This window comes from Lissotriton helveticus, chromosome 11 (assembly GCF_964261635.1).
Source record: "Lissotriton helveticus chromosome 11, aLisHel1.1, whole genome shotgun sequence".
Lineage (NCBI taxonomy): Eukaryota > Metazoa > Chordata > Amphibia > Caudata > Salamandridae > Lissotriton > Lissotriton helveticus.
The window spans coordinates 802,337,742-802,364,382 of NC_136072.1; the positions used below are offsets into that span (position 1 = coordinate 802,337,742).

A 26,641-nucleotide genomic window follows, 5' to 3' on the forward strand; every position below is an offset into this window, starting at 1 on the left:
CTTTACTTTTGTAATGCAGGCCTGGGCTCCTAGATCCAGCACTGGGGTCTCTACGCAAAACAGGTAAGCAATTACGTTTGAGTAGTTGGTACGATTTTTAAGAAATATTTCAAGTTTTCAAAAGCAGACAATGGATTCATATGGAGAAAATTCAGGTTACTAGTAAACCTGGTAAGGATTACTTTTGCGGTTCAGTACTGGGCTACAAGGTACAGTACTGGCGTCTCCTCCGATCACAGGTGAGTACTTCGGAATTCGTTATTCGGCTGATATTATAGGAATATTTTAAAGTTTCAAAACTTCACACTTAGAAGATTTTTCGAGTCAAACCAGTCAATGTTATCCTACGGCAGGAAAGTGAGTCATCGGTTTTCAGGTGAGTTCTTGACTGGTGAAGTTAAAGTTCTGGGCATAGACTCAGGACTCGCCCAGGGTCAGGTAGGTACAGTTGGTACACCATCAGCGGCACAGGGGCGGCCAGGAGCAGAGGTAGTTAGGCCCAATGTTATCCAATGAGAGGCAGTGGGCCTTCAGTTGGTGGCTGCTGGCTAGCAGGCCACGAGGCTGTGGGAGCTAGGCTCCTGGTCACTTGCTCAGGGCAAATGGGGAAGTAGGATAGGGTACAGGTTGCACTGCGAGGGGCACTCGGGCGGCTGGGTGCAGGGTGCTTTTGAGCCGTCAGGCGTTCAATGTTATTCAATGGAGATCTTGAAAAGGGAACAAAGGCTGCAGGCTCAGGGACGGAGGATCTTCTGGAGCGACCAACACTTCGAGGGGTAAGTTGGGATCTTGGAGGATAGGTTGGCACCCAGGAGTCGGGCATAGGGGGCCGTGGGGCACCGGGGTGTCTTTTGAGGTCGGGAAATCTTACCCCCTGCTGGTCGAGGTCGGAGGGGTCCCTTGTCCTGAGGCTGCAGGCATCGTCGGGGTCATCGAGGAGGTTCCTTGGGCACTGGATTCCAAGTCAGAATCGCCGGGGGGACGTCATCAGGTTCTTAATTCACTCCAGCACAGGCCAGGCTTGGCAGGTGCAGAGTGTGCAGGGTTCGCGGTTCCGGGCTGATGCCAGGGCTTGTTACTTGCTTTGAGCAGTACCACGGCTCGTGGGAGACCCAGGTAGTCAGAGTCACAAGGAGTCAGGTCCTCCGGGGTTTTTGAGGTTGTTGACCACTGGAGACGCCGGGGTTTAGCAGGAGCAGGTTTGAGGGTCGACAGGCAGGTAGGGCTGGGGCCAAATCAGTTGGTGTCTTCCTCTTTTTAGCAGCTGCAAGGCAGGTCTTCTTGTTTCTTGTTCTTCCTTCTTGTTTCGGAATCTGGATCTGTGGAAGAAGGTTCAGGGTGCCCCTAAATACTAAATTTAGGGGAGTTACAGGTAGGGCAAGGGCAGGGACTAATGGGTCCTTGTCCTGGGGTGGGTACACCCCCTAGCCTGCTCCTCTCCCGTGGGAGGGGGCAGGAGCCTAGCTGTGATTGTGCAGGGCTCCCCATCTTCTAGATGGCCAGAGCCCGGGGTTGTGCATCACCTCGTCTCTCCCACCTGAGGGGTGGAGTTGGCACAGGCTGGCACCCCCCCTTTTTGAAGTAGGGTGTCCCGCCGGAGTGGGGGTCAGAACTGGTGGGGGCCAGTTGCTGAGTACAGCAAGTGGTCTGGAGAAGCTCACAAAGGCGGAATGCCTTTGAAGCTTCCCCTGCCCATCCTGGGGGAGGAGGCTTGGCACCTCGTCCCAGGATGTGCATTGTTGCAGGGCCAGGAGAGCGGGAGCTCTCCGCCAAGGGGTCCAGCAACATGTCTGCCTTGTGGCAGCCTAGGCAGCCTCTCAGACAAGACGTGGATTGTAGGTTAGATTTCAGCGAGTATCTCTAACAGAGCTCAAAAAATTGTACTAGTCCTGCAGGACTAGTACCATAAAAAATGTCCTCGACCTAACTGCAACCTACTTGACCTCCGTCTCTGAAAGCGAAGCTAATGTGACACGGTAACAAGATTTAAAGGCATCTTTATTGCTCATTAACTTTGTGAGCAACAAAAATGCCTTTAAATCTTGTTATCTTGTCACATTTGTTCCGTTTTCACAGACAGAGGACAAAAGTTGGTTTGTTTTCCGACTCGCCAGAAAGGGCGAATAGGACCTAAAAACAGCTCGACCTTGCTCGATTATGCGAGGGGTAGAGTGGAATTTTCAAGCCCTGTCTAAGATGCCCTCTGTAGTGCATTTTACATTAAATCCCACACTGGCATCAGTGTGGGTTTAATGTGCTGAGAAGTTTGATATCAAACTTGTCTGCCTTCAGTGTAGCCATTATGGTGCTCTGGAGTTCGTAATGACAACCTCCCAGCACCATATACTCTTAATGGCACCACTGCACTTACCGTGCCCAGGAATGGCCCTGGGTACTGTAGGGGCACAGGGCTCATGCACCTGTGCCCCCACTACTGGCATAGGGCACCCAGCTAAAGGGGTGGCTGGTGTATGCCAGGGCAGTGGTTTTGTGGGCATGATACATAGGGATGTGTGCCATGTTGACTCTTTGTTTAGTTCTGCACCAGGACACTCAGCCTGCAAAGGGAGTGTGTGTGTGTGTGTCAAAGGCAATGTGTGTGTGTCAGGGTACAGGGCCCCTAAGGGTGGCTCAATAAGTGCTGCAGCCCTTAGGGGTCTTCTCTGGTCACAATGCCCTGGGTACCTATGGTACCATTTACTAGGGGCTGACACGGGGCTAGAGATGCCAATGGGGTTTAGGCTTTGTCCAATTTTTAGGGAAGGAACACAGGCCCTGGGTTCCTGATTGGCAGGGACCCAGGGCACACCAAGGAAAAGTGCATCAGGTATCAGGCAAAAAGTGGGGGGTACTGCAACAGAAACTCACTTTCTCACAAGCGCCAATAGCAAAGATACCTTCCATGAAAGGAACTTTAAATCCACTTTATGAATAGGCTCAAAGGGGTGCGGCATAAGTTGCGCAAGCACCACATTTAGATACCAGGGTGGAGGTGTGTGCCGAACAGGGGGAAACATTTGAAATAATCCCTTGAACTGCTGAATGACTCTAGTAGAGTAGAGAGAGTTGGAACCATCCTGTCGGAACCTTGAAATAGCTGCCAAGAGCACCTTCAAATTGGAATGGGACAAACCTGATCTTGCCAAGTGAAGAAAAAACTGTAAGATCTGTTCTGGTTTTGATAGAATCGGATATATATTGGCAGATTGGCATCACAAGCAAAATCTCTTCCATTTGAGCTTGTATGTCTTAATCGTAGCAGGCGCTCGAGCATTAGCTAAAACTTCCTGACAGTCCGCAGGAATATTCAGGTGTGCGAATTTAAGGTGTTGAGGAGCCAGGCTGCTAATCTCAAGGACGCTGGGTCCGGGTGACAGATCTGTCCGTTCTGGATGGACAGCAGGTTCGGTATTGGTCGAAACTGAATGGGATCGCACTCTGAGAGGAGGAGAAGCTCGGTGAACCAGAATTGGCGAGGCAATCTGGGAGCAATGAGAATCAGGTGGCAGGGCTGTTTCTTCATTTTGCGGATAACTCTGGGAACCAACGTAATCGGAGGAAAGGCGTTGGCATATATTTGTGACCAGTTCATCGAAAGCGCATTCCCGCATTAGTCTTTGTAGCGAAGCCAGCTTGCAAAGTGTGGGCATTTGCGGTTCTGACTGGCCGCAAACAGGTCCAGATCGGAATGACCCCACCCGGAAGACTCGATTTAATGTTGGTTGATGCAGCGCCCATTCGTGATTGGATATTGTTGTTGCTCTGCTGAGGGAATCCGCTATGGCATTGGAGACCCCGGAACATGGACAGCTGAAAAGTTGATCTTGTGACTTAACGCCCAGTCCCAGATCACCTGGGCTTTTTTGAGAGAGCAGGGCCGACTTCGTCCCTCCCTGCCTGTTCAAGCAATGCATACTCGTAGTGTTGTCTGACCGAATTAGTACTGAAGCCCCCAGAATGACTGTTCAAAAGGACTTCAAGGCCCAGAAAATGGCTCGCAACTCCAGAAGGTTGATATGCCACTTCTTTTATTGAACATTCCATTTGCCGTTGACAGTCATTCCCTGAAGGTGTGCCCCCCATCCTTCGAGGGAAGCGTCCGTGGTGATGGTGAAATTTGGCACCTCTGCCAGGAATGCACATCCTTCTTGTACGTTCTTCACCTGAGTCCAACATAGGAAGGCTTCTCGCATCCGAGGAATGATGCGAATTACATCATCAAACGACCCTTAAACTTGCAACTATTGGAGTTTGAGCTCCTCTTGTAAAGGCCTCAGTCTGAGACGGCAGTTGGGTATCAAGGGGATGCAGGAAGAAATCATACCCAGAAAAGACTTGAATAGTCTGACTGAAACGCACTCTTATGAATGCAATAGGCGAGCTAGCTTGCAGATCTTGTGTTGTCTTTCTTTTGAGACAAAGGCCTGAGTGAGCTGAGTAACTGACGTGGCTCCCAAGAAGGTCTTTCTTTGTGACGGAACCAGATGAGATTTGTCAAGGTTGATGTAGAGACCCAGAGATTGGAATAGAGATAGACATCTCTGAACATGTGCGCTTGCCCTTGGAAAAGAATTTGCCTTGCTAAGGCAGTCGTCCAAGTATGGGAAGATTTGAATGCCTTCTAGACGAAGGTGTGCGGCCACTGGAGCTAGGACTTTTGTGAAAACACGGGCTGATGACCGCAGTCCAAAAGGAAGGACTCTGAACTGAAAGTCCCTGCCAGCCACTCTGAACAGTAAGAATTTCCTGTGTCTGGGTAGGATTGACACATGAAAATACACGTCTTGGAGGTTGAGGGTGGCCATGTGATCCCCTTCCGAAAGAAGTTGGGATTTTTTGAAGTGTTAACATCCGGAAGGATAGTTTTTTTCAGGTATTAGTGGAGGGCCCGAAGGTCGAGAATGGGGCGCCATTCTCCCGACTTTTTCATTATCAGGAAAAATCTCAAATAAAATCCTGTTCCTCTTTGTAAAGGAGGGATCTTTTCGATCGCGCCCTTCCGAATCATCAAATTTATTTGGGAAAACAGCTCCTTGAGATGAGCAGGATGTGGGCCTTTGGGAGAAGAGTTCGGAGGAATCTTCATGAATTCCAAAACATGGCCTCGGGCCACTATATCTAGAACCCACTTGTCCGAAGTAATTGCGGAGCAGTTCGAGTTGAATTGGGATATTTTTCCTCCAACATTTGACTAAGGAAACGGCAGATATGGTGGCAGGTGGCGGGTCTCATTGTAGGAGGGCTTCCTTCTTGATTGCGAGTTGTAGTTACCGCGCTGTCCGTATGACTGCTGCCTGTAGGGCTGGTATCTTTGATTACTTTTAGAGGTTTGGTATGACCTCTGTTGATTGTAACCCCCTCTCTATTGGAGAAGGATCCACGCCCTTTAGCACCTCGAAAGGACGACTTAGGAAATTGAAGGCTACCAAGAGATCTTGCCGTCTCCGTGTCCTATTTTATAGCTTGAAGGGCCTCGTCGACATGCTGGTCAAATGGTAACTTCCCATCAAACGGCATGTCAATAATTTTGGCTTGGACCTCTTGGCGAAAAGATCTAGATTTCAGCCAACCTTGTCTTCTTAGCACTGCTGTACCTGCTAATTGTCTGAATCCTGAGGATGCAACATCCACGGCTGCGTCTATTATTTCCGCAGAGGTACATTCTCCTTCTTGTAAGATTTTCAAGGTCTCGGACTTGGAAGGTTCTGGCAGCATGTTAACGTAGGGGGAGATGTCTGACCACATCTGCCTGTCATATCTCTAATATGGCTAGGGAGTTTGCGGCATGGACAGTCATCGCTGCCATAGTGGAAAACTTCTTCCCAATCGAATCCAGCGGTCTGCCATCTCTGTCTGGTGGAGCTGTTACAGGCTAAGAGGGGTACCTGGCCAGTCTCAGCGCCGCTTGGGCGATGACCAAATCAGCTTTTGGCTGTCCTATAAGGCATGCAGGTTAGTTTCTTGGTGCCTTATACTTTTTGTCTAATCGAGGCAGGACTTCAGGAAGAGAATTGGGTGCTGTCATGATCTTTAATCCTTCCTTCCAGATGAAGTCTATGATGGGAATGGTCCGTATTTATCTTCGCGGTTGATCTGTAAAATCATAAAGAAAGCAATCATCTTTCTTTGTGACCATAGGTATGAGAAAACTTTTTGTCGCCCTCTCCATCAGGAGATGAAAACCTCCGATATCTACTGGAGGAGAGTCAGCAGGAGCTGGAGTAGATGGTGATGGAGTTTGAACTTGGTATTCGTCCCACGCCGAAAGAATAGACCTGTCATCCACTTCTCCCGCTTACCTGTTTTCATCCGTGGTGTTAGCATCATGGGAATGATGAGATGGTACTGGAGAAGGTGGTCTAGGAGATCTTAAAGAAGATACCGCAGCCTGAGGCATGGGTGTTGATGGAACAGACTCTGCCGCTTCAGATGGAGGAAAACGGCGATAATAGTCAATCAAAGGCATTTGTGCTGTGGGGACCGTGACTGGAGCTACAGACTCAGGGAACTGTTCTTCATCCTGGACTTCGTCTTGATACTCAATAAGCAATTCTGATGGATTTCTAGCAGTGCGGAATCTGTCGCCTTCTTCGGATTCCTCTTCGTCCTCTTCAGAATCCAGCAATTGCTCAGGCAACTTCAATGGGGAGAGAGCTTCCAATGAAGAGCCACGTCTTTCCAGCAAAGAGGCTATCGTCGTAGGCGGGGCAGAGGAAGCAGTAGCCGTTGTGGCAGAGCAAACTTGCAATTCTGTGCAAGATGACAAAAGAGGCGTCGTCGGGTGTGATGACGATATCATCGTCGATGGGGTTGGAGTCAGGAAAGTGACCGTCGACGAGGCAGCTGTTTTCGTCGATGATGCAATCTTCGTCGACGAGGCAATTTTCGTCGACGATGTGGTCGTCTACGACGAGTCAGTCTTTGTCGACGAGGAAGCCGACGACAACAAGGCAGTCTTCGTCGACGAGGTGGCCGTTGACGAGGCAGTCTTCGTCAACGAAGCAGTCTTCATCAACGGGATCTTCTTAACCTTTGCCGTCGACGATAGATGAAATCTCCTTCATTGACAAGATGGGTCTAACAGCAACAGAGACCAGCGCCGACGGAGATGAAGCTGCTGACCTGATCATCTTGGGTCTCGGCGATGAGAAGGTAACTGTCGACGTAGAAGTAGCGTCGATGATGATAATAGTCGATGCAGGAGCAGTCAACAACGGGGTCTTTTTCTGAGGGAAACCTTTCTCAGGAAGTCTTTTTGACAACAGAGACTTTCCAGTTTTTCTCGGGGGCGTAACAGGATTTGATTTTGAAGTTGGAGAAGCCTTTTTTGAAGAAGGCAAGCTAGAACCTTTAGAGAGTTGAACTTTTCTCGACACCTTAGCCCCAGGAGAAGATAAATCTTCCTCAGCCATCCTCTTCCTAGAGGATATAGATGAACCAGAGGCCACACTTCCCACCTCAGATAAGGGGTTATTCTGATCTTTAATCTTCTGTAGCCACAGAAGTAGGCGTCCTTCTCTATCTCTGAGGGAAGGTCCTGCAAATTTTACAATCTCTCACCTCATGATCTGGATAAAGGCAGTAAATGCATTTCTTGTGGGGATCTTCTGAAAACAGCCGGAGCTTCCCACAAGATTCACAAGGTATAAAGAGGGATTTCTAAGAAGATGACATCCTGAAGAGAAGAAAAAATCCAGAAAAACAGTGAAGGACTGAGCAGAGCTCAGGGAGACTCCCTTCACACGACAAGCGGTAGAAAATCTGAGAGCCTGAGCCTCCGAGGACAACATTCTGGTGGGTGCTGTCGCCTGATTGGCTGCAGTTTGGACTATACATAATGACGATGATAGTCTTATGTGTTGACGTTTTTTCCTTGTAGCTTAGGGCTACTTTACTTCCTGGTTTTATGTTACCAAGGTTTTTTGGTTATTATGGCATAATTATTGCTTTTATTATGTACCGTGGGACTCCCACTCAGACGACGGGGAATGATTCAGGCATGTGAATCTATGAAACTCACCCCAATACTGGAGAATTTTTGTTCCACACAAAATGGGGAGTGAATCTTTAGTTCTTGTAACCACTGTTGCTTCTGCAATTTGTGCATGTACAAACTTCCACTCCTTATTCTCGATGGGTGTTTGGCGTGACAAACCCCTGGTGTTCTGAAGACCCTGCATAGATTACCAGATCTCTACAATCCTCAAATTACCAAGATCTGAAAAGCTGTTGAAACCGCCTCCACTGTGTTAAAGTAGAAACCACCTTCCTCAAGTAGAACAATATTTTGTTAGACAGGAGGCTATCTGGCTAGGCTCGGAAGCCCGGACGCCTGCCTAATTCAATGTAATCCCATTGCAGTTGACAAAGCCAGTAAGACACCTAGGTTTCTTCATGCAGTACAGGTAATGTTAGTAAATTGAACACTCAGTTTCCGTAGTACCTCAAACCATAACTGTGTCCAACTTAAAGAGAAAATACCTAGTGATAAATCTCCTTATAGGTGCTCAGCCCAACAGATTATCTTTGGGGTACATTGTTACATTTTAGCCCAGCTTCAATGAATGCCATTTCCATTCTCCACGCTGCTGCATGACATTTGGACCGCTCAAAAAAATGGGCATATTTGCAATAACAGGCTGCTCAAAATGCTCATCCATTGGGTTATAATTGTGGCATTGCATTCTATATAGACTAACAATACCAACCTCTCAAAATTCCACATTTATCCTGAAAAGCCACTGCAGAGGCGCCTGAGACTAAACGGACAAAGGGTTTGGCCTACAATGTGGCCTGATAAGACTTCATGTGCTCATACTAATGGGAATGGAGGTGAAGAGATACTGGTAGGACGTTTAAGGAGAGTATGCTAGTGACCAACTTTGAAGAGCCTGTACAGCTGAGGCACTTCAGGCTTCTGCACACTCAGGCCAATACTTTGACAAACATCACATTCCCAACCGAAATTCTAGAATTCATCCTTTTGCTTGCAAAGGCTAGCATAAGAAATCTGGAAGTCGTAGTGTATCTGACAGTAATCTGAGATCAAGTGATGGCCAGTTTCAGATACCATCAAGAGCAGCTGCAGTACTCATATGGCTGGCAGAATGAATGCGACCAGACAGGCCCTATTGGAAAATGGGTATAAAAATGTTATTGAGTACCACATGCTCTTTTTGCGAACCAGGTATACAGAGGACAGCCTTGGTTGGGAACAAAGTAGTTAGGCACCAAAGGCCACATTGAAAATTCAAACAAGAATAACATTTCTTTTCATTCTTCTAAAGTTAAATTTGTACTGTTGACCCACAAAAATACATCCATTCAGACTCCAGAGATCTTTGCATTTGACAAAAGTACACTGTAAATCTAAATAGAGAGCTTCTAGGGGCCCAAAGTTTTAATCTGAAGCCAGCACTGCTGCTATTGATTTGCAGGGTGCTGCATACAAAAGCAGTGTAGTATTGATTCCACCTCATGCTTTTTGCATCCAACAGTTATTCCCTGCCTTTTACCTCACTTTCAGGTTCTTTTTTTTTTTTTAACCTTCTCGGCCTTCTTCTTTCCCCATCTTGTTTTTAGGTTTTGCCTGGCGAAAGCTGCGCTCTGCGCAGCTTTTTCGCGCAGGCGAAAACCTGATGAGAACTGTAGTGGGGTTTGGGTCGGCCCTCGTCATTTATTGGCTGGCTCCATAAATGGAGCCTAGCCATTGGACGAGGGGCCTGTCCGTCAATGCCGGACCAGATTCGGGGGCGTTCCCGCGATTCTTTGGCTTTTGCCGACGTCACGCGACGTCAGCCGAAAGCCGGGAACGCCCCCAAATCTGGTCCGGCATTGCCGGCACCCGCCTTTCTGACCTTCTCTTTTTTGAGATGGGGCCCTTTGTCCACTGTCTAATAACTGGCGATGAAAGTGCAGCTCCTATTTCCATGAGTTTAAATGTGATGCGGGGTCGAGTGACGAAGTTAAACCTGCTTTTAAAATTGTAACTCGGGCTCTTAATTAGGGATTAAGGCAGACATCTTGCATTCTGCGGAATCGGTTACTGTACACACAATGTCAGATTTCCCCTGTCAATCACTGGTTTTCTCATGGCTCGCTGATCGCATTTTAAACAGCGATTAAAAGCAGCAGCCATGTAATGAGCTCGCCACCTGGCGCAGCGAGCTTTCTCTGCGTGTCACCCCCGTGAAAAGAGTTCAGCGCCCGCGAGCACAGGGCAGGGGGCGGCGGCATGGCGCCGGGGAGGAGAGGGGCTCGCCTGCCCTGCCGGGGGGCGCGGCTGGGGGTGGCTCTGTCGGGGGTGCCCGCCTTTCACTCCTCCTACGGCTCTTTCCCACTCCTTCCCCGCCCCCGGAGCCCGGACACAGTCAGCGCGGCGGCCGCACTCCACTCGGACCCGACTCCGGCTCCTGCTCCTGGCCCCCTCACCCTACCGAAACGGCTCCAGCAGGTTTCCGGGGCCCAACACCCCCGTCCAGCAGGTAAGAACGGCACCCCGGGAGGGAGGCGGGGAAGCAGCAGAGTGGCCTACTCGAGGCCCTGGCTGCGGCCTGGTCCGGCCTTTGTGCCCCTCCAGCCGGGGCCTCAGTTGGGGACGGGGTGAAGCCAGTGAGGATGGGTGGCGATAGCGTCTGGTGCCCATGAGTTTCCCTGCCCCTGTCCCGACCCATAGGAGGCCCGCACCGAAAAGGGCCATTGTGAGGTCTTGCCGCCCGTAACCTGCTGGCTCGGAACTGTGTAGGCTGCTTTGCAGATAGGACGGGGAGTGACAGAGACCACTCCTGCACAGTAGACCTCCGAGGTGAACCCTGCATTGGCGGACCCGTCTGGCACTGCTTTCCCCACCCCAAGACGCCTGGAAGGGGAGGCCCGACTGGAGCATGAGCGCTGCTCCCTTGGGGCGGCGAGGGCACACCAGAGACTCTCTCTATGCTGCAGGCCTTTTGATCGCAGACCTGCCTGGCTCCGATTCCTCCCCTGATGCGCTTGGGAGTGGGTGCCCTGCTGGAGCACTGGGCAGCCCTGAGCCTGGGTGATTAAGACCGGGGGGCTTTCTGTGCCGAAGCAGCTGAGGAGTGCTGGCAGCCCCGCCTGTGCGCGGGGGCCTTCGCTTGCAGACCATGTGAAGCCCAAATCAATCGCCGACTGGATTCTTCACTGTTTGAAGTGAGGAGGGGGCTCGGTGAGCTGTTTCCTCATTGAAGGAGGCCTACTACAGACTGCCACAAGAGCTTTGCCCCGTATTATCTGCAGCACAAACAAGGCCCCTCTTGGACCGCATGCCCATTGACTCATCTACTAAACACAGTTGCAGGGCACCCTGCTTGGGACTTATGATACTCTGATCACTTTGAACAACCCCCTGGGGTGGTGCGCATGCCTGCCTCTGTCTGCACAACGGAGGGCCAGACACTGCTGTGGGTTCTGCACCTGGCCTCGAAGGACTACTGCAGGCGCTGGGTGCTCTCCACCCCCTCCACCGCTGACTGTATTGATCATCTATTGATATCCTGTGGTTTTCAGCACCCCTGGTGAAGTGGTCCTGCTGTTTGGCTCCTGCTAGCTGGGGCCCCATAATAAACCACCCGATACAGATCGGGTCTGTCGCCCCTCGACCCCTCCACTTACTGTTCCAGACCAACAACTATCCCCCCTCCACTGGCTCCCCGGGCTCGAAGGGCTCATTTGATGACCTCGCCTGATTCACCTGTCTGTTGCAACCGGAGCACTTATCACCCTGTGCAAGTCATTCTAGCCCAAGAGGCTGAATAGAGTTGCTGTCTTTCTAGCCCTGCTGGCTCACTATTGGAAAACCGGTCCCCAAGACTGCTGAGGGCCACCATAGAGTACTTCACAGGCCCGAGAGATTAATCCCACACTACAACCCGTACACACGAAAATCCGACTGCCTTCTCGCAGCCTGCCCTCTCGCAGCCTGCCCTCTCGCAGCCTGCCCTCTCGCAGCCTGCCCTCTCGCAGCCTGCCCACTCCCAGCCTGCCCACTCCCAGCCTGCCCTCTCCCAGCCTGCCCTCTCCCAGCCTGCCCTCTCCCAGCCTGTCCCCTCCCTGCCCTTTCCCAGCCTGCCCTCTCCCAGCCTGTCCCTTCCATGACCTTTCCCAGCCTGTCCTCTCCCAGCTTGTCCACTTCCAGCCTGCCCTCTCCCAGCGTGTCCCCTCCCTGCCCTCTCCCAGCCTGCCATCTCCCAGCCTGTCCCCTCCCTGCCCTCTCCCAGCCTGTCCTCTCCCTGCCTGTTGTCGTGTCCCGGCGGCAGCAGGCAGCAGGCAAGAGCGTGCACTGCGTCCCCGAAGTAACAGCCCTAAAGCAAGCAAGAAGTACACCCCCTCCCACCAATCCCTGTTAGGTAGTGGAAACTGTCCAAACTGGGGTGCAGACAGCCCCTCTCACCTTTCAGCCTGGTACCACTGCACCAGCCGCACTACTTCCCTACTGACCATTCTCCACTTCAGCCCCGTCTAAATTACAATTCCTGCTTGTGACCCTTTTGCCTGCTTGTGCTCGTTTTCGTGACCCTGTTGCCTGCTTGTGCCTCCGTGTGCCCCTGTTGCCTGCTTGTGCCTCAGTTTTCGTGCCCCTGTCGCCTGCTTGTGCCTCGGTTTTCGTGCCCCTGTCGCCTGCTTGTGCCTCTGTGTGCCCCTGTCGCCTACTTGTGCCTCTGTGTGCCCCTGTTGCCTGCTTGTGCCTCCGTGTGCCCCTGTTGCCTGCTTGTGCCTCCGTGTGCCCCTGTTGCCTGCTTGTGCCTCCGTTTTCGTGCCCCTGTTGCCTGCTTGTGCCTCCGTGTGCCCCTGTTGCCTGCTTGTGCCTCCGTGTGCCCCTGTTGCCTGCTTGTGCTGTGTGGGTGTGTGTGGAAGGCTCTGTGTGGGTGTGTGGAGGGCTCTGTGTGGCTGTGTGTGTGGGGGGCTTTGTGTGGCTGTGTGTGTGGGGGGCTCTGTGTGGCTGTGTGTGTGGGGGGCTCTGTGTGGCTGTGTGTGTGGGGGGCTCTGTGTGGCTGTGTGTGTGGGGGGCTCTGTGTGGCTGTGTGTGCGGGGGGCTCTGTGTGGCTGTGTGTGCGGGGGGCTCTGTGTGGGTGTGTGTGGGGGGGCTCTGTGTGTGTTTGTGTGTGTCATTTGCTAGAGATAAAGCTAGTGGCATTGTAAATGACAATGCCATTTATTTATGTTTAAAAAAAACATAAATAAAAATAATGTCAAGAGCAATGCCAATAGCTCTAACTTTAACAAAGGCAAAACCATTGCATTGTAAATGCTTGTTTTCTCTTGTGCTGGGTCAAAGTCTCATGACGAAACAAATATATAGCACTCTCCAAAAATGAGTACTGGTGGGCCCCACCTGAACTACCAGCTCAAAATGAGCACAGCTTGTGAGAGGTTATATTTCTATGCTGAAATCAATTCATAATATATTTCAAAACTGCAATCAACTCTAATGTTGAATAGTGCGTGGGGTTGAATAGCTAAAACTATTGTCTCTAACTTTTACTTGTGAATGAAGAAAGCAGGTGGGGCATTAAGGGGAACATAAATAAAGAGGCAATTATAATTTCGATTGCAAGACTGTAGCAGCGGAGATGTGTCAGAATCTCAATTCCACCAATGACACCTAGAGGTGGGCGAGATACTCAGTGCTTGAGCCAGATGCCTGGCTCTGGCTCAGCTCATGGTCCTTGTGGAACCACGAGCCCAAAACAAGCTGAGCTTTCAAGCGAGGCAATATGGTCCGGTGGCCACAGCTGCCAACCATGCAACATGGAGAAGCAGGTTCAAATCCCAGCCTCAACTCTCTATGCTGAAAGAAAGAAAAAAAACTGTTTCTTGTGGAGTATGCTTTTGTCCTTGGGCATAGTTTGCACTTTGTAAAACTGCCAAAAATAAAAAGCAAACTGTTTCAAAACTCTCACTTTTTAATAAATAACTCTCAACCAGGGCCACTGAAATTATGCAGCCTGGGGGGACCAAATAATGCAGCATGGTTGGCTAAATTATGCGTAAGGCTTCCTGTGTTCAGTTTTTACAGCTTTTTACAGATAAATACAGACAGAAAACAATGTGTTTTCTGTTTGCATTTATTTTTAAAAGTGGATAAATACAGAAAATTGTGCTTCTTTTAAGTGACTCTCCGTGCTGTCTTACATGAATTATAGGCCAGCAGCTGAGTTGATGGGTAGCATGGGAAATTAAAAAACAGGATGACATTTCTTTAAATAATGGCATATGTCAACATACATTTATGGTATAGTGCTAACATACATTTATGGTATAGTGCTAGTATTTACCAGTGGATGTATAGTTGTGTAATATTTGTCAGCTTCAATAGATAAAACACGGACGACGACATCAAAGTATGAGTGCGCGTCTATCAGTTAAATAGATATGGAAATGTAGTTCTACAACTTCATTTATACACAAAACACAAAATAAATATGAATAAATACAGATGGAAATGGCCCAAAAATAAATACCATAAAACCGGGAGCCCTAATTATGCATCATGAAAAGGCAAATTATGCTAACCATTTTGTAATAGCATTACTTCATTATTTTCTCATTTTTACACATGGTAACGCTGCCTGGGCAACTATTTCACCTTGTTTCTACAAATTTAACATCCAAATATAGCAAAAGGCAGTTGAAAGAGGACCAGTCAAGTTTTGTGAAGGGCTTTCCACTATGCGGAGACATGTGTTGCTACATTTTTAGTCATTTTTGATCTGTTTGAGCTAGTTTTTTTTTTTCCTGCAGATAATGCAGTAGATGTTTGATTATGTTGCAAACGTGGCAAATCTATATTTATGAAGAAAAAAAAAAGGCAGTGGCCGCATAATGCCAGTGGCCATGCTATCAACGCAGGGATATAATCTAATGTATTAAGATGAAGGCTTTTGGGAGTTAAAGAAATACACTTTTTTGAATTTTTAAGATGCTTTATTGTATTCTAACATGAGGTTTGTTGCATGATTTACATGCTAAATAGTTTCAAGGCTGGGCTCATGCTCAGGATCTTAAAGGCAGAGCTGATGCTCGGCTTGCACTGTTAATTTGCTATCCCGCCCACTTTCCATTTGAACAGTTTTTTTACTGAGTCACTGTGGAGCACTGCCCTTTCCTCCACAAATGTATCAATCCTTCCCTCATTCTTCCTGATATTGCTTATTTATACTAATATGTGTGTAGCATAAAGCTGCATGGCTGCCAGGATTCCCAGGTTATTTGTGACTACATAAGCCAGTCCGTGCTTTTTATCCGACAGCACCTTGCATTCCTGGATTCGTAGTTCAGGATTTTACTGGGCTCACAAAACCAGCATGCAAAGCATTGTTATGTAAAAGGCCAGAACTGGCTGAAGACAATGCAAGGCATGGGGCCACTTGGCTATTATGTATGCACACTGTCCATGGGCACAAATGTTTTGCAGCAATCTCATCTAAGCACGAAATTAACTGTTCCCCTTAGCACTTTGTTCCTCATATGCCATGAATGTGGGGAGACCAGATATGTTTCTATAAACCTCCCACCTGTTTTGGCTTCATTTTTAGGTCGAGCCTAGTGGCAGAGCGCATGCGCTGCTCGCTCTGCTAGGCCTGCTGTATTAGGGTATGAAGTGAAAGCCCCGCCCACTCTCCACTCAGATTGGTCATTGGCTTGTGTGAATACTGGCTTCCAATTCATTATGAGGCTCGTTAGTCCCGCCTTGTCGCCATTTGTTACCGCCCATAAGGACTGGATCTTTTACTTAGCTCGTTACACTGCATGCTTTATCTACTGGGTGAGCACTATTTTGTTTTATTGGTAATCCACAAGCTCAAGTATCTGCTTTCAGAGGTGCTTGAAGCTACTTCCGCTGCAGAACGTGTTGAGGGTCACACACACTCCAGCTGCCTTTGGTCTCCGGCCAGCATGTGTCCGTAGGGGCGGGGCAGGGACATCGTGTTTCTAACTGGCTTGGTCTTCTAAAACAACTACCATTTTGAAACACGATATGGGGGCTTCAAACAAGGGATATCTGATTTTCTATGGCTCGGCACGCGGAGTGGGGCAAAAGTTCAGAAGGGGATGAATTAACAGAGAAATCTACACCATGTTTGGCTAAAAGGAATGTCTCTTTCACAAATAGGGAAAACCGACCGCCAAGCCTGCTAACAAATCCTCCTCTGAGCAGTTTAGCCTCATCTTGTTTGTGTTTTGAGCAAAACAAGGGACAGCCTTACGTCATAAGTTTTGCATCGTCCTATGTTAGAAAAACACAATCCTCAATGTTTAACATTGTTTTTATTAATGAGCCCTACCAAAAACATCTGCGCATAATTGGCCCATGTCGTTTGTTTTGACCCTTCTCACATCACCCATCTCTCCCTTCCGGGTGTATGACATTACAACGCATGCTTTTACCACGCATGCCTTTACAACGCGGTTTTTACAACGCAAAACTTTACAACGCATAGCGCTTTGGGGTGCTGGATAGTGAATAGTTTAATTTACTATTCCAACTCCAGTCCCCGTGGACACTAGGAAAGTGTTGGATAGTAAATTAAACTTATTCCCTATCCTAGAGCGCCCCCCCAGCGCAATGCGTTGTAATGGTTTGCGTTGTAAAAGTTGCGTCGTAAAGGCACTGCGTGGTAAAAGTTGCGTTGTAAAGGATGTTTCCCCTCCCTTCCAGAAGCTTATTGTCAACTTTTTAAAGTTTACAAAGAATAAAGTATTCTTTCCACGTATTGTTTGGTACAAGCAGGGCTCAGGTGCCACAAAGAAGTGTCACTGTTGGATGTATTTTTGGTTAGGGACGAGATGATCTTTCCTTTCTTTACACGGTATCTCCACAGTTAGACAACCCTGCTGCTGTTTACACATGTTCCTGGCATGTGAAGGGCGCACTCACTTCCCATCCTCCCCGAAGATCTGGTTCCCCTCACTCCCTGGCTAGCTCTGCTGTTTTCATAGCACACATGCCTGCTCCACACTTTCTCCCGCTTCGGAAACCCGGATTTCAGGAGTCTTTCTTGTTAGAAATGCTGGGGTCGACGTCACGCGAGTGCAGAATAGTGAACACTGATATTCGGCAGAGTGAATGCGTAACCTACTTACAGCGTTAGTCATACGGGTAGCGTTAGAAACCATTCATCACATGTGCGTGCCTCTCCCCAAAACATTAAAGTAAATATGCACATTTTAAGCTTCGCCCCTTACAAGAAACTTGTACTACAGAGCAGAAAAAGCCATGCTACAGTGAAATGGGCTATTAATCAGTGTAAGTAAATAGCTACTTAAGTATCTGGTCTGGGAGGAAGCATGGCTGTTAAAAGTTACAACAAGGGTCTTCTTAGTTAGAAATGCTAGTCCACCGCAAACTCTTAACATGCCATTTACTGTGCTGAATTTAATTGTGGTAATATTTTGGGCACAGCAAGTATGTTTTTTTTCATGATATGGTGAAACCTTGTGCGGATCAGTTTGGAAATTATGTATTTATTTATTGCCAAACAAGAATACATATCTTCACCAGAAAAACAAGCATTTGCAATGCAACAGGTCTCGCATTTACGCAAGTTTGAGTTATTGGCATTGTAAATGACAATGCGTTTTATTTATGTTTTAGTTTTGAAACAAATAAAACGCATTGCTTATTTTAGGTCTCGTCTAGGCAGCGCGTGCACGCTCTCTTCGAGACATTGTATTCAGGATATGGGCATGAAGCTCTGCCCACTTTCCGACCATCTTTTTAATTCGCTCCCGTCACTGTCCTTTATGAATGATGGCTTTTCATTGGTCAATAGGCGCTTCTTGTGACACCCCCTGTTACATGTATTGTTACTCGGTGCATTTTCATTAGTCTCCAAGCCCTATTTTCTTAACTGGATTATATCTTGCCTGCAGAACACGCTCTCCTGCACGATTATTCTGGAATAATGGCGCCAAGCCTTACTTTTGGTATTTGCAGTATCGAAAGCGGCCACATGCCTTTTTTTCCTGTTTATTTACTTTTGTTACAATGATGTGACCATCGCTTTAGCTCTAAACATCTTAAGCTAAAGCACAAGTGCTGTAATTGCTTCAAAAGTAAAGAAATAGAAAAAAAATAGCATTTTTGTTCTATTTCTTTACTTTTGAAGCAATCGTAGCACCCGCGCTTTAAGATGTTTAAAGCTAAAGCGCGAGTGCTGTAATTGCTTTGCAATACAATAGCTCTTGCATTACTGAAAGTTTGAGCTATTGGCGTTGCATTATTATTAGCAATGCCAATAGATCAAACTTTTGGTAATGTGAGACCTAGTGCTTTGCAAATGTTTGTTTTGGACACAGTATTCCTGGGCATACCCAGTGCAGGTGGTTGCATTTGGAGCCCACTGGCACTCATTTCCAGGGAACACAAAGCAGGCGTGGAGGAAGAGAAAGATAGAGAAACAGTAAGAAGGGATCAAAAATGGCCTGTATCTATGGTGGATTAAATTAAATCATGAATATACAGCCTTGGCATTCAGCACCCCAACCACTGACCGCTCTGACCACAGGCTTCCGAGCAAAACTTTGGACCCAACACTTATTCATTCACAAATTAGGCATTGCGCATAACAGTTGAAAGGTCAGCTTAACGGAAAACACAAAATAAAATTGTCTGTTCCACTGAAGATCACACTGTTGCATATGCAAACTAATGAAGGGGCAACAACATCCGCAGGGGAACTGGACTGATCATTTCAACAGTTGTTTCCTAGAGCCATATTCAGACCAGTCCAAGTACTAACAGGAGTTTCAGGGGGGCGTGGGCAAGATGGCAACTGTGTAGGTCGTGCCTGCTCGTCGCTCCGGCTCCGAATTAGGCCCCGGCCTCAGCTTGGACTAGCAGTGCCTATAACGCTCCTTACCCCAGGAAGCTCCCCGGAACTAATGTGGACTGGTATGGTGGCCTTGTCTGGGTCCACTCACCGCCAAGTTTTGAGAGGGCGAGCCACTGCTGGGTGCGGCCTTCAGGGAGGCCGAGCAGGGCTGTGTGACGCAGCAGCAGCCAGCTGAGGAGAGTCGCCCCGTGGCGAGGGTGCAGGCGGCAGAATCCGGTGCAAGGGAGCAGCGGCACCATGAGTGAAAGACTGGTGCGGGACCCCGCCGACGACCTCCGGGAACCACACAGAGTTGCTGACAAAAAGTCAGAGTTGGCTGAAGGTGTCAAACAGAACATAGGAACATTTAACAGCTATGAACATCTCGAACAGCTGTAAAAAACAAGTTACAGTAAGAACATGCTCTCCCATGTCATGGGGGTGCAACAGGGATGTAGGAATGTGATGGTGCACATTAGTGCACTTAGGGCGGAGCAATCCGAGGTGTGGCGATTCTAGGTATCATGCGCAGAGTTAAGGCACAGCATTCTTTTTTTTATATATCTTTTTATTCATTTGACAGTAATCATGTACATTGCACCGTTCTCCGTTCTGCACAATCACCCAACATATTATACAAGAATCAGGGGATAACGAATCACATTTACAAATCTGTCACATCTCTATGTTCACTCCTTCGCATTTCTAATTCCACCACTGGGGATATACATATACTTCCCCTGTATACATTCCATGCCTTCAACTTCTTATCCCACTTTTTAGGACAGCCGCGCGTTGTGAATTAATTTTATTTATTCAGAGTTTTATATAGCGCGAACAAGATCTTTACAGATAACAGAGCGCTTCACAGCAACAGGGGGTGAGGGCAACAGGAGGGTGACGCAACATAATATTGGGTACAGTATAATATTCAATAGCATGATTGGATAGCAGTCAAGTCCTGATAAAATACCAATAAACAATCAGGTAAACGATAATATAAGACGGTGCAGAGTCTTTGATCCAACTGCAATAGAGATCAGGAGAGCTTAGGCTATAGGGATGGCTTATACCAATTTCTAAGAGTTACAGAGAACTAGGGGTAGGGAACATCAAGTTTCAGCAAGCTAACGTGTACAATATAGTAATAGGTAGTGAGTGAGTAGCATAATAGGATCGCAATCAATTAGGCATATGATATCATTAGACATTAGACAATCAGGTAGCCAATGATGCAAAAGCGGTGCAAAGTCTCAGATCAACAACAATAAAGTTCAGGTGAACTTGGCCATAAGGATGGCTTTCACCTCTTTCTTGAAGAAGGCAGTGGAGGAGATAAGCCTGGTTTCTTCCTTTTCCGCCACCATACACCTATCGAGTTCTTTCGCCCATATTTGGATGGATGGTGTGTCCGCCGTCCCCCAATTTCATGCTATTTCTTGCTTAACTAAGGTATATCCTAATGTTGTCATCTGTTGTTCAAGGTCTGTGACTGCCCATATATTAAGTAAGCTCAGTTGCGGTGTAAGAGCCAACTCCTTTCCCAGTGCAGTTTAAGGCACAGCATTCTTGATGCTGAAGTCAGATCCCTGAAATCCTAGGCTTTCTTTGACAGCTGGTGTAGAGTTGAGGATGAGGGTTGTAGTGCAATTTTTTAATGCTGCCAGCAGAGTTCATGACGGGTGGTGTCAGATTCCAGGACCATGATTGCTGCCTGGCACTTAATACACAGATGCAGCGCCATTGTTACTGCTGAAAAATTTCAATGGAGCTCAAATGGTGCAAACTTCGGTGGTGAGTGTGTGTGCTGCTTTAAGCCCTTGGGGAGAGGCCACGGGATAGGGTCCCTCATCCAGATCCTGGGGAACAAAAGCAGTGTTCACTGGCAGCCAATCCTCAAGAGTAAGGTTTGGGTACTTCTTTCAGGTCCAGGATGGAGATTGCGAGTTTGTCGATTGGTTCTGTATACTGGAGATTCCTTGGTGCTGCTGGTAGATCTTGAGTGAAGGTGGTAAGAGTACTACAGGTGCAACAGTGCTTGATGCAGTGGCCACTGCTACAGATGGACAAGAATGCTGTGCAGGAATACGGTGAGCTACAGCCTCAAGATTGATACTTCTGTGGTCCTGCACTGATGGAACTTGTAGTCACTTGTGGTTAGCAATGCTATCCAGAGCCAGCTTACTACTTCCATCCTTCCCTGGGTACGTGTGTTCAGAATTTTGCATAAGTCTAGTCAAAAATATTTTATGACCAGGGCCCTGACATCAAATGTTGGGAAAGAGAAGTCCCACTGAAGAGGATGGGGGCAAAGGAGTACCTCCCTACTGTCTCACATAGAGCAAGACAGCCTGGCTCACCTTTACGAAGAGGTCCTGACGGATGTCTTAAACAGTTGTTTGTGATGGGGCTTCCTTACATATGGCCAGTGGTGCTCGTCATTTTTTTTTTTTTTAACATTTCCTTCGGGAATACCTTCTGAACTCGCTTTAAATTGTCTTCAAGAACTGCAAAGAAATGTTAGGTACCCACCAAACAAGCTACGTAACTAACAAATGCCTTAAACATGTCTTTGAGGGAAACCTTCTTAATATCAATATTGCACGAAGTGGTGTTTAGAAGAGCACACAGCTCTAGATATTCAGTCTTCTTTAAATCAATGGTTTCCTATATTAGTCAATGTATCTTTTGTGTGCAACACCAATGCGCCCTTCGTCAAAGACATAAATGTACGTTTTTTGCCCTTTTGGCAAATGTTTGGGAATAGCCATGATCGAGAAGCTCTGAAACACTGACTATAGATATGGAACAGCCCACCTCGTCAGAATGTCCTTGAATAAAGAGTATTGGGTAAAATCTGGGAAGGTACTCACAAGTGAGGCTAAACACATTAATAGTGGAACACAGTTTTAACACCAATGTGGAGCTTGAAAATGTCACAGGTAAAAAAAAAAAAATATCAAAAGATACAAAACTGCAAATATAGAAAATTTCCCATCATATGGCTTTCATAAGAAAATAATAATTCCAACCACAATATGACATCACAAGTTGTGCTGTAGTATACCGTTCCCTAGATTACTCCTGATTTTCCGAAGGCTGGCGCACCTGTTGTGCCTTGTTGAGGTGATGAATGCACGAAGAGTTGCAGTATTGGGACGCACATCGGCACCAACTCGGAATACAGAGGCCTCAAGACTGTAGGTGGTTCCACAGTCAATGGACTAAATATTGAAACATTGTGAAATATCCAGGAAGACGTGGCAGTGATTAGGTAGCTCGTCTGTGAGGTGAATGTATTTTTTTTCTTTGAAACATATTTTATTAGGTTTTCATGTTACATAATGGTCCAATGCCCGCAGTAAACATGTTGAACATCGGATAAATCCAAGGTACCTATGTTTGTAAAAAACTGGAACCCCGGCATAACCTGCAGGCAACACAACATAAACATGACACAGAACATTTTAAACCCCACAAAATTGATTAACTTAGGATATATATATGACCACCATTGACAGTTTAATAGTATCTGGAAAGCTCAGGGACTTAACTTTTAGGAGTCGGAGCCATTCTATACGGGGTCTGTGTGCGGTAAAGTTTGTAACTCTATTCCTCGATAAATCGCCCATCTGGACCACATTTTCCGGTGTTTCTGGGGACACCCCTGAGCCTGGAAGACTGCCATATTAGCCCCCATGCAACTATCTAGGGGCTTCTTCTATCCGCCAATTGTCGGGGGGGGGGACGTACCCTTCCACTGCTGTGCGATATCTCGCTTGGCCAGGGTGATGGCCAGGAAGAGTAAGTGCTGTTTATATTTGTCCCCACCAATCCTGTTGGTGCTATGCAATAAAAATAATCTCGGGTCAAATGGGAGGTCCCATGATAGGACCCGAGCTAAACAGGACGCCACTCTGAGCCAGAATGACTGTAATGCACTACAATTCCATGCGGTGTGTATGAAAGTCACCTCCTCCTTCTTGCAGCGGAGACACACTGGGGACTGAATGGCCCCCATCCGCCAGTCGGGATCGAGTTTAATATATACGATGTATATATTTAAATTGGAAGAGGCGATAGGGTGAGGACACCGCCAGGCCCTGGGGGCTGGCCAGGGCCTCCGTCTAGTCGTCATCCGGCATGTCTGGTAAATCTCTTAACCATGCCGCCCATGTCTTATGTAGAGTGGTGTGGGCATAGGTGGTCAGCGTCTGATACATCCGACGTATTTTAAGTGCCCCGATGTTCCCCATGAGCACTGTTCCTTCAAGGGGGTGAAATTCAAGTAGAGTTTCGAACAGTGCAGGAGGGGGTTGAATGCGTGTTGTAGTTGGAGATACTTATAAAACTGTGTCTTGTGCAATTGAAACTCGGTCTGTGGCTGTTGAAAAGATTTGAGGATAGTGCCCCGCATGACATCTCCCAATGTAGATATATATACCCAACAGATCCCACTTCTGGAACCCTTCCAATGCTACAACAGGGGCAAATATGTACCATGCCATAGCGGCTTCATGCGGCCTTGCCACCCTATATGTTGGACCATATATCTCCATATCCAAATCACTACTCTACCGGCAGGTGGCAAAAAATCTTTGTTTGCATGGTTATATAGGAGCTGGAGGAGGGGTTTATGCTCCATTGCCCTATAATCAAGTTTATATGCTGGATACGAGGGTGAGATGTGCCACCATTCATTGATGACGAGTAAGTGGGATGCCGCATAATATGCATATACGTCTGCAGCCGCTATGCCGCTGCAGTATGTGGACTGCATGCAGGTGAGCAATGCTACCCTGACCGCCTCTCCACTCCACAAGAACTTAATGTGAATGACGTTAATAGGTGTGACTAAGGGCATGGTATATCATAAGGAAAGTTCTGGACCCTATGTAGTATACGGGGTAGGGAGACCATTTTTTTAAAAATCGCCGACCGCCCATACAATGATAGCGGAAGGTGAGACCAAAATCGCTGTCTCGTCCCGCAGGCTAGCCATGAGTGGTGTGATGTTATGGGACCACAAGCCTTTGCTATAGAATTATGGACTCGCCATCTGTTGTGTCTGGTGGAGCGATGGGGCATAAAGCCGGATTGGTCAGGATGAATCAAGTCCTGAATAGATGTGTGGAGGCGGTCTGCGAGGACTTTACCCAAAAGCTTGGGCTCAAAATGTTTAAGAGAGATGGGGCGATATGACGATGGTTCTTCGGGTGGGTGTGCAGGTTTTAAAAACAGAACAATCTCTGCATGTCGCCAGTCCAAGGGCAGCACCTGGCAGTTGCATGCCTCATTTAATGCCATTAATAATGGGGAGAGGGGTTGGCCTAACGGCTAAGGCGCTCGACCTCGGACCTGGGGATCTGGGTTCGAGTCTCGGTAACGACGCCAAAAACCCCCTGTGATTCTGGGCAAATCACTTAATCTCCCCGTGCCTAAACAATGAAAGTGTGTCCTCATGTAACGTAACTGGTGCTATGTAAAGCGCTCTGATAACTGATTCGGTTCTAGTTCGCGCTATACAAAACAATGCAAAAAAAAAAAAAAAATGCCGAACATCCAATTGCTCTATCACATGATCTGTAAGAGTGCGGGGAGGAATGTCTCTAAGAAATTCGGCTATTTGGTCTTCTGATATTCGCTCAGAGGTGTATGTATTTTTAAGGGTTGGCCCAGACTTGGGATAAGATATCTATAAGGACTATTGTATTGTTCAATAGATCCTCATTTATTACAAAACACGATGACTCCTGATACGATTTGAGAGGTTCGACCAAACAGGTGTTTGATATCGATGTTTTATATAAAAAGTACAAGAGTTTAATTGATGGTCTTGATAAAGATGGTGTAGTCCAGGACGATACCATCGAAACGCGTCGACGCTCATGGTCCCTAACCTGTGATGTGGGCTGGCACAACAGATAAAATATTTATTTACTATTGTGTTCCAACCTTAATTTAACTTTGTTACAGATAGGTTTTGTGAATGACAAAGTGTACGAACATATACTCTCTAATATTCTTTAATCCTTTCGTATCCTCTTTTTCCTCTTAGGATTGGTGTATTTATATACCTTTTTAATGGACTGTATAGATAGACCCTTATGTAATATATCTGGGTGATTAATGTATACCTGTATTTGGTTTTTAATGCTGTGAATTGAGAACTTTTTTATAATTGTTTTTAATAAAACATTTTGTATGATTGCAAGTCTTTATTTGCGTAGTAGCATAATATATTTGAAAGTAATTTTCTCACTTTGTCTGCAGTTGAGCAAGGGTGATTGTTGGGTGTGACTAATGAGAATAGTGCGATAACCTAGTGATTATTGGTTGCCAAAGGAAAAACTTGCATTTTCTCTGAGGTGATGAATGCGGCATCACTTCCTATAGTTCAGAGCGAATGCTTCCATAGTGCATGCTAATTTCACTGTCTGTAAATAGGTGCTGACCTAATGCGCAATCCAAGTTTCATGAAAAATTCAAACAATTTGCAGTGCATAATGGCAAGGCGTGCTGTATACAAGTCATATCAAAATGTCATAAACTGCAGGCAGATAAAACGTGCGAGATATTGGGTTGGAAACAGGGACCGCAAGAAAATTATTCATTCAGTGAAGTATTTTGAACGGGTACAGAATGACATGCACAATTTCAGACTTTAATATTTGGTTTGGGATTCCAAATTTATCTTTTGTGAGATTTATCACTGCTCTGCTCATTGGTGTGTGGGAATTCTGGAAGGATGCAGTTTATGAAAGGGCTGCTATCAATATGAGTAAATAAAGGTTACAGGCCCTGGTAAAACCCAGGATAGGGCTTTAGGACACTGAGCGGCCAAAGACTGGGGCGACCTGCCAAGAAGTATTACGGTTGCATCTAAAGTATTGGAACAACTTCGGGAGCAAGAAAGTCTTTTGGACCCATGAGGTTTCTATGCCCGAGAGGCAGAGGTTACTGCAACACCCCTGCTGCCTTCTCATTACTCCATAAACTTTCCTACAGTTATGTTTTTGAGCTACTACTTGGCACGCAGTGTCAAAAATTAAACACAAAATTTCAGCAAACAAATAACTCAGCATTCAGACCAAATATTGAACCTGTTGTACAATTTCCAGAAGGACGTTTAGAAAGAGCTGGTGGAGAAGCCAATTCGAATTTCAGGGTAAAATAAATAATTCTACAGGGCAGAGGTTCGGAGAGAAAGCCTTAAGCAGGCTGCAACACAAGATGATGCCTCAGATCCACTGCCCGCAAACTACTCCAGGTCCACAAACAATAGACACAGACTATGAAACTTGCCCTTAGACGGTTATCTCTTCATAGGCCAATTACTTGCTTAAAAACATAAATCTCCAACACTCATAGCACAGCTACCCCAGCCCGAAAGAGATGAAGGGGACAGTCAGCCGTTTTATCCATTAAGAAGTACACATGCTATTATTTACCTTCCTGCATTAAAATATATCATTTTAAATCACATCGACTGAGTGGCAACTACATCCTAGGGGAGGATGACCCTGGATGTAAAAGTACAGTCTCTGTCAAGTCACACAAGATTGCCACTTGGGAGCCAGTCAGATTTAGAGCTACAGATGCTGTGAATGGCCAAATCTGAGACATGTCATATGTAGGTGAGCCATACCTAGATAACTTGATTGATCACATACTACCATTGCTATACACCATGCCCGAACTATAGCTGTCAACTGGTTACTTATCATAATGTTTTCTTTCAGCCACTGACAGTTGTTTGCCCAACATCAGGAAGCTTGTTGGGACTTGCAGATTCATCATTATTTTTG

General features: G+C 47.0%; 1 protein-coding gene across 2 annotated transcripts in view; it reads right to left on the bottom strand.

Moving 5' to 3' along the window:
- LOC144791968 (uncharacterized) overlaps nt 1-26,641 on the bottom strand; it is a 157,893-nt gene that overhangs the window by 109,113 nt on the left and 22,139 nt on the right. The window lies entirely within an intron of this gene.